General features: G+C 47.4%; 1 non-coding gene across 1 annotated transcript; it reads right to left on the bottom strand.

The window, feature by feature from the left end:
- Nucleotides 1-2,860: 2,860 nt before the first annotated feature.
- LOC138564609 (5S ribosomal RNA) lies at nucleotides 2,861-2,979 on the bottom strand. The gene has a single exon (XR_011300553.1). It is a non-coding gene; the product is annotated as a 5S ribosomal RNA (ribosomal RNA).
- Nucleotides 2,980-8,895: the final 5,916 nt, after the last annotated feature.

Below are 8,895 nucleotides of genomic sequence, written 5' to 3'. Positions count from 1 at the left end.
CAGGTGGCCTTCAAACTCGATCTACCAGCTAACATACGAATCCATCCCGTTTTTCACGTATCACTGTTGAAACCAGTACAACCTGGAACCAGACTAATTAAACCACCAGAACCAATTCAAGTAGTTGGGGAGCTGGAATTCGAAGTTAAAGACATATTAGATTCCAAGGTGTCAAAGTCAAAACTCTTCTATTTAATTGATTGGAAAGGATATGGGCCTCAGGAAAGGTCTTGGGAACCAAGCGACCAGGTACATGCACCTCAGTTAATATAGAAATTCCACCGGAAATTCCCAAACAAACCGAAACCTCTAGAGAGAACAACCTTGGGAGGGGCCTTGGGAGGGGGTACTGTCATGATGCCTACCCCCAAGGAGCCAGACCAGGCCCAGCAACCCCAGAGGCAGACATCATTTTCCCGAGGGAAGTCCCAGCGGCCCCAGGTAGGGGCCCTTTGGACTCAGTCCTGGCGCCTTTGGCAGCAGGCTCATGTTGGACAATAGTCCAGGCGCCATAGGCGCCAGGCTCATAAAGGATGACTTTGTGTTAAGAAGTGCTTGGTGTGAACTTACATGATGCAGACCGTGCTGCAACATCCAGGCCACCTAGAGGCCTGAATGGGACTATTTTACCTATGGGACTACTTTACCACACGGGTGAGGCCGGCGGAAGAATACATACCTTAGAGGAAGACTACATACCTGGAACTACTTTGAAGGCTATTTAAGCCACGCCCAAGCAGCAACTCACGCTTCGCGTTTTTCTGCACCTAGCAGCTGGATGCTCACCGTGTCTGCTCCTGCATCCGGACTCCAGCCACGCCCGACAGCATCCTGGAACACCTGTAAAGGGAGAAGAGAGGAGAACAGGAGAAAGAAGAGACATTACCTGCTTAATCCGCATTCCAGAGTCATCTCGCCGACGATCCTAAAGGGAAGACATTCATTTTTAAAAGCACATCGCATAGCTCGCTGCAGCGCAGCATTCCACTCACCTTTACTAGGCGCCTTCTTGCCCATCAGCGACCATCTGGATCTTCCGCCGCATTTCAGCGCCTAAAGGAGAAAACGACAAGAACAAAGTTGAGCTAGGGAAGAGAATAAGAAAGGCTTAATTTCCACCATAAGACTTACCTGTTGGGTCAATCCCTCTTCACATCGGGTCGGCGCCGTTTCTTCGGCATTTCCAAACCCCAGCCCCTAATGGGAAAAAGACATTAGCATTAGTGAGCGAATGCAAAGACATTAGCGGAACGCTCATCAAAGACTTACCTGATATTTATTGGGACATCTCTTCTCACTTCGGGTCGGCGCCGTATATTCGGCATTTCCGAACCCCGGCCCTAAGGGGAAAAGGACACAAGCATTAGTGCATTAATGCAAGAACACTAGAGGAACCACTCATCAAACACTCACCAGAATTTTCCTTCGGCGGTTCCATTCCCTAACTCGGAATCTTCATTCAGCACCTGAAATAGAGAAAACAGACAATGGTTATTTAAAGCTTGAACTTGCAACAGAATTCTTACGGTACCTTACCGGAAAAGTCAAGCGAACTTGAACTCTCACCAATCCGAGATCCAGTGAAGTAACTGGATAACAACGCGCCCCTGCATCAGAAGCAGGATGGAGAGCTCGTCCTTTCAGACCCTAAGGTGAGACTTCACGGGGAATCGCAGAAGGGTTTCGTGGAGGGTGAGAAGGGGAGTGGGAGGCCTACGCATTATCCCGCAGATTGTTAATACTCCCTTTTCACACACAGAAGGATATTTCTACGAGCCAGACAAGCCAGATTTGGGGGTCCGGTCCATTCCATCTTCCGAGTCCTGCGCATCACCCTAGAAGAGGCCACAGCAATCCAAACCAGGCCAGCGCCTCCGTGGGAGTCAGGTGAGCGTTACATTTTCTCATTGTTCGAGGCTAATACTTTTTAACATAGCCTCAAACATACCGCCGGTTTATTTATTTAATATTAATTCACCGGTTGGTATTTTTTGCCAGAACTCGAAGTTGAGCCCTTTGTTCCACTTTGTTCCACTTTTGGCAGGCTTCTGCACAGAAGCCCTCCAAAGTGGTGCCACTCTGTCTTGGTACCACAGGGGATGTGGGAGGGGGCTTAGGCACCCTGGACTGAGTTGCCACAGCAACTCAAGTCGCACTCTTGTGTGATTGGCCCAGTGGTGAGCCGCCCGGCTCACCACTTAGCATGTTTGAGTGACAGCTAGGACTAATGAATGTAGGTTTTCTGCATAAAAGCAGGGCTTTGGGGACTGGGACTTCAGACGTCACCACAGGACCAAAGAATACGAAGAGGGAGAAGCTGAGCCGACCTGCAACGACGACACCACCGGTGGAACCCTCCTGAACCGACTCACCACTTCTTCCAACGACAGAGGAGATCTTCATCCCGAAGAGTCTTCTTCCTTTGACTGGTGGGGATAACCTGTTTGCCCACCTTTTCGCCTTCCTGGATCGTCTCGTGGCCGCCTTGCCTGTGCCAAGTACCCCGGCAACCGGGATACCAAGTTTTACCACTACTGCGAATAAAAGGGTAGTACCTTTTTACCGAAGCACTCCGCGGCTGGTTTCTTCCCTGGCAGTGCAACGACCTTCAGCTTTCCTCCACGTCGAGATCTTCTCTTTCTTTGGACGGTGCCGCGACTTGCATCCACTGCCAAGAACAACTGCCCCCGCTGGAGGATTCGCTCCACTTTCAAGGTACTGTGTCCGCCTGGCCCCCCTCGCAACGGTCTGTCTGGGGTGTCTCGTAAATCCTCATTTTACCACTGGGGTTGGCCCTAGGCTGGCTAACGGAACTTTTCTGAGCTGAACTGATTCCTTTTTATTTTTTTTTATTTTTATAAGCCACCAGCACCTGGTATTCCCAGGCGGTCTCCCATCCAGGTACTAACTAGGCCCGACACTGCTTAGCTTCCGAGATCAGACGAGATCGGGCGCATTCAGTGTGGTGTGGCCGTAGGCTTTTACTAACTAGGCCCGACACTGCTTAGCTTCCGAGATCAGACGAGATCGGGCGCATTCAGTGTGGTGTGGCCGTGTGATTCCTTTTTAAACTCTCTGCAAGAATTTCCAAGCCTTTTAAACTGTGTGATCTTGGGCGCATTGTTGTTCTACTCTCTCTAAGAGGGAGCCATGTCTCTGAACTTTTTGCTCACAAGTAGACTTTGACTTTCCTGCCTTGCTGAGTGCTTCTAAAGTATTGTGTTGTGTGCTGTTCCTAATTTCCGCCTTTCCCTCCCTTTTTCTTAACTTATTGGAGTGCTATCTTTAGTTAAGCGCTCACCTCTGTCTAGAAATAAGTGGTGTCAACATATGACTTGTCTAATAAGGAATAAGGGATGTATATATATTAATAGTGACTGTGTTTTTGAACTTGCTTACAATAATAGTGCTAGAGTGTTTCTAAGTGTGTCTTTAAATAAATAACGATATTCTTGATACCAAAGCTCTGGTCAGTGTTTGCTTGTGCTACTGTATTTTGGTACCTATCTTGTATACTCTATATACTGTCTAACTCTTCTTGAGAGATGTCTGGCTGCTCAGCCACAGCTACCAGGTAAATCTCGGTGGTACCGACTGCTACCAATTTGGTTTACTGCCAACACCTGTAGTCTTAAGCCTTTTGCAGTAGTCCCTAGGGGAACTGCACAGGTTTCTGCCTAACAGTCTCTGGTGCTACCCTTTGCTCTATCACTATCTGGTAAGGCACCCCAAATTCATAAACCATCTCTTCTGTGTCTTTGGTGTCTCAGAACAATTGCTTGTCGGACACATCCCTTAGCGATAAGGTTGGATCAATGCACAGAACTGTGCACAAATCTCTTTCTTCCTCATCAGTTCCCGAGAGAACCACCCTGTTCTTCTTGAACACTATTGCCTCTAGGAACATTGTGACAATGGTGCCTGGTGTTACCTGCTGTGGCATAACAGGCCGAAACAAAAACTCAGTAAGTACCCGCCATGTCTGATCTTCAATTCCCGGGACCCAACTCTACAAAAAAAACATAAAGAAACAAAATTTAATACACAGGTACCCACCTTACTGAGGTAGGTAAGGCGGGTACCTGTAGGTGTTTCTACCATGCTATTCCCGGGGATCCCTGACTCAGGTGGCCAGGGGAGGGCCATCCTTTTGGATCCCAACCCTGGGGGCGGATACGCGAGGGAGGATCACCTGGGAGAGGGACCACTGGAGACTGTGGGAGGAATGCCCTTGGGTGAGACATGGTATCCCCCTGTTCCAATACATTCCTACCCGACAGTCGTTATGGGATATTATCGCCCAAAACCCATTCACCCACAACAATACATCTATTCCTTCACCTTGACAAAAACATATTCAATTTTCCCTTAATCCCTAAGAAAAACGGCAACTCCTTCTCCCAATTTCCGAACAAGACTAAGAAGAAGAAGAGGCAAAAGGGAGTTATGAAGATTATCCATAGGAACTAATGCACCAGGGATTCCTGTGGGCGGTCGCCATTTTGTCCCGATAATGAGGCCAAGCAGGTTCAGGCCTCCATATACAGTTATTCTCACCTGAAACCTGTTAAGCCTTCCAGTCAGTATAAAAGGCAGAGCACACAGGCACACTCTGAGCGAGCTAGGGATGCAGGAGGTTGCACAGAGGCCGGTAGGAAGGAACAGCAGCTGGACAGCCTGGAAAGAAAAAGACTGCCTGAGCACTGAACCTGTGAGTACAGGGGAGGCTACAGTGTGATGAGGGAGCTGTGGCTCCAGGAAGCCAAACCAGAGGCAGCTGGGGCAACCTAGCAGCACCCAAGACAGATCTCCTCCCCTGGGTCAGATAAAGAGGCCCAGGCCTTTGAGGGGCAGGTGGTGAGACCCTGATATCAAATTCATTCCAATAGAAAACCCTGCTGCTCCTGAAATTGCCATAATGCTGTTAAGGGGAGCTGGCGAAGTTGGAGCAAAAGAGGAGTGATGCATTCTGGGACATGGAGACCGAAATATAAAAAAGTATAGACATTTTGTTTGAAAAGCTGAGCAATGTGAGACACGAGAAGGAGCAGGTCATCCGGGGCTAAGCCAAACCCACTGGAGCAGGACGACCGATTGAGAAACCAGAGTGAAGGGTAGAGAAACCCTGAAGTGCCCTGCAGGAGATCGTTAACTCTGGGAAACCATGAAGGAGATGCAGAGAAAGCCAAATCGCAGATAAGAAGAAGCCTGAATTGTGTTTCAAGGACACCAGTGACCCTGCTAGGTGAATGACAGAGTTGGGGAGGCGAGGCCAAGCCTGTGATATCAACCTTGACTCACGAATCAAAGCCACAGAAACAAGAAAGGAATGCATACAACCGGTAAGTTAGTGAAAGACATGAAAGGCCGGTTTGTGTCAGGGAAAGATTGAAGCCTCAAAAGTGTACCGTACGATTGAAGGTTTCACACGTGCTGATGAGATGCGGAAGAAAGGAAGCCAGCAATTAACTTTTAAGTTGATGATAACTGTGAAACCAGTGATACAGTGTAGCAGAGTGGTCCGGCCAAAGAAAATAGCCCACTCGAAAGTCTCCACAAAATGTATGATGCCTTGTTATAAAGCGGCAAAGTGAACACACTTAGAAATACACGATGGTTAAGATTGATCCCTGTGAAAGGGGAAGCTAAAAGGTGATTGCTTGAAGAGGAAGATTTCTATGAACTTTTTTGATTGTGGTATAGAACTACCAATATCAAGAGACACTAAGGCAAATAACATTAAGGAAGAGCTAAAGTGAAATGTCGAGGTGGTCCTACGGTGGTCTATGGTAAAAGCCTCGCACATTTGAAAGTCTTTGACATCAGTGAAAGGTCCGAGCCTGACTGAGGGAGACCGGAAGCATGAAATAAGTTAGGGGAAGGGAACCCCTAAAGAATTAAGTTTGGGGAAGGGAACCCCTGCAAGTGCTGTTATTACGAGGTCTGAGCCCAGCAGAGGGAGATCTATGATTGAATCAGTTAGTTTTTGGTTGAAAGGTCCCAGCCTCACTGAGAGAGGCGTATGTGAACTATTGATGCTTTGAGAGGTCTTAGCCCAACAGAGGGAGACCTACGTGAACTTTTGTTGAACTGTGAAAGAATACTTGGATAGCTGGAATAAGTGACTTTAACATGGAAGGCCAAGTGGGCCTCTACCCACGTTTTGAATGATCTTTTGTTTATAACCTGAGCCAGAGTGTGTTAGCCTGTTTACGGGGGCTGCCTTACTCTCTGCCGTCCAACGTGGGGAGGAGAGCTGACTCAACCGCATTGATCCTTTATGTTATAACACTGACTTTTCTTTGAATACACATTTCCCTTTAAACACTTTTTGTATAAGAGATAGTTTAGCCATTAGGTTTTATTGGTATAGGCCATTTTGATTTGACATAGACTGACTCGGACTGTGTTTTCTTTATTATGTGATGGCAGAGACGACTCCCATCATAGCTATAGGGCAAAGTAGGAGTTTTTCCAAACCCCAAGAATTAAATGTAGGTTTTGAAAACTTGTAGCTCTTGTCTCAGCGTCATACTTGTAATACCATGCCTCTCTTACAGCTGTCACCACCATATGCATGCAAACGAGCTGCTTCTGTTACCTGGAATTGAGCGTACTATACCTATCTCTGTGAAAGCAATCAACATTTGAAGTTTACTCAAGATGTATCTGCCCAAAAGATTAAGCAGGGTATCTGTTCAATACAACAAAGGAGCAGATACATTTTGTTTACCTATCTTGATACATAGATCTTCAGTATAAGGAACTGACTGGATAGCCCCCGAGAATATCTGTGTGTCCATTGTTTTGCATGACAAGGGCAACTCACCTTCCTTAATGCAATATTTTGAGACCCCCGTATCGGCCATGAATGAGAAAGTTCGATTACCTACCTGCACACCTATCTGGGGTTCCACTTCCGAATCAGTGGTAACAGACGGGACCGGACACATCAGAGATGCCTGTGGGCTGTCCTACTCTTGGTAAATATTAGCATCAGGGAGCAAAAAAGGTCTCCCTCCAAAACCACTTGTTCCAGTATAATGAGTAAGGGTAAGGGATTTTTCTCCCATGTCTGTACTGGTGCCAGTGCTGGCATACTCAGTGGGATCCGATAGGTCTGTGCAGCCCCAGTTGCTCGGTGCTGTTAAACCCGTACCTTCTGCAATTGCACAGAGGCATATGGCAGGGTCGGGGATTGCATCTCCTGAGCTCCCACGTTAAAATACTGTGACCTGACTTGACAATCTCATAACACGTGTCCCATCCTTCAGCGCGGCCAACACTGAATCCCATAAAACCCTCCACAGTTATTTCCTATTGGCCCATTAAACTGGGGACCCATTCCTTCAAACCTGTCATATGACCCACTTCCCTGTGGAAATCCTCCTCTACCACTCGGAAGCCCTCTCATTTGCCTTCAACCGGGGGCATACCCGCCCATCCAACCCTATGTCATACCTGATCCACCATGTCCCTGTTGTCCCAATTGCCTCTGCTGTCCCTCCATGGAGCTAGTAATCACTTCCCCTTCCAAACAAATCTTTGCCAATTAATTCTGAACAAGCTTGGCCTCTGCCCTCAGGGCACTGAACTCTCCTTTTCCTTTTCTTACCTCTTTTTACAAAAATGCACAATATGTCCCAGAATTTCTGTCCAGTTCTTGGCATCCATCCCTACCACTTTTCCTAAATCACGCTGGACCACCCTGTGTAGTCCCTTCTTCAGCATGTGGTATAAAATCACCACATTATTGTCCCACGCTTCTCTGGGCTCTGTACTGCACATCTCCTGAATTAACTGGATGTGTGAGGCAAGATCAACATTCAACTTCATTGTTTTAACTAGAATCAAATGTATTTCCGGCATATCGGGATACAAAATCTCCAGGGCCCCCATACCTGCTACCTGCAATTATTAAAAACTGCTCCACCATGAGCAACTGAACTCACAGATACCCTGCTCTCCTCCAAAACTCATCTGACCGCTCCCCCATCAGAGCCGTGAATACGATTTTCATGTCCCCTATGGCCAACATGACAACAGTGTAAGTTTTGCTAACGTATACATCCACTTCCCCACCACTGCAGTGAGCGAAGGGAGTGTCTTCATCAAATTATTCCATCCCATGTGTGACCACAAGACATCAAACACCTTTCGAGACCCTTCTGGAGTAACGGAAACTGAGTTGCACACGCGTTTTCCTGGCGCTCCACCATCTCTCCTGTGCTACTTACTACAGCCATGCAAGTCCCCTGGCAGATCTTAAGACTCCTTTGTGTATTCTCGGTCACTGTTCTTGGAGTGGGAGGTAGGGCAGCTACACCTGTCTCCCTGCTTGATATCCTATTGCCATTCCTCTTTGTCTCCTACTCCGGTTATTCCTTCCCTGCTGGAATCCTGTACCCATGACAACATTCCTGTTCAAATTGACCTCCTTAATAATCGATTTATCCAGCCTAACAAGAATGTATCCATGCCTCTGCCTTCCTTCCTCTACATCCTTTGCCTGTCTATCCACTTGTTCCCGCTCTTCATTTCTCTGCCACCATAACAGCATTATCTCATCCTCCGCTAGCCTCAGCACTACTTCTATTTTTCCTGCTCCCGTGTCCCTACTACCCTTCTCAGCCTATCCTCTATCCTATTATGCTGCCGAAAAAAGCATAGTCTCTCCTTTCGCCCTCATTCTCAACCCTTCATCTACTCTTCTGATGGACGGCCTCACTCTTTCTCATTCTTCCAGGCTTAATCTCTCTGCTAATATAGCAGTCAGAGGAGTTATTCCCTCTTTCCGCTCTCCATTCTCAGCCTTTCTGTAGCCCTAACCATTGAAGGAGTTACCCTTCACTTTCCATGCTGTCCATTATTCTAAAATCATAGTAGATGAAGGCG

The sequence above is a fragment of the Ambystoma mexicanum genome, chromosome 1q, assembly GCF_040938575.1.
Source record: "Ambystoma mexicanum isolate Mex_15411 chromosome 1q, UKY_AmexF1_1, whole genome shotgun sequence".
Taxonomy (NCBI): domain Eukaryota; kingdom Metazoa; phylum Chordata; class Amphibia; order Caudata; family Ambystomatidae; genus Ambystoma; species Ambystoma mexicanum.
Note: the sequence above shows the minus strand (reverse complement) of the source record. Positions and strands in the feature narration are given on the sequence as shown.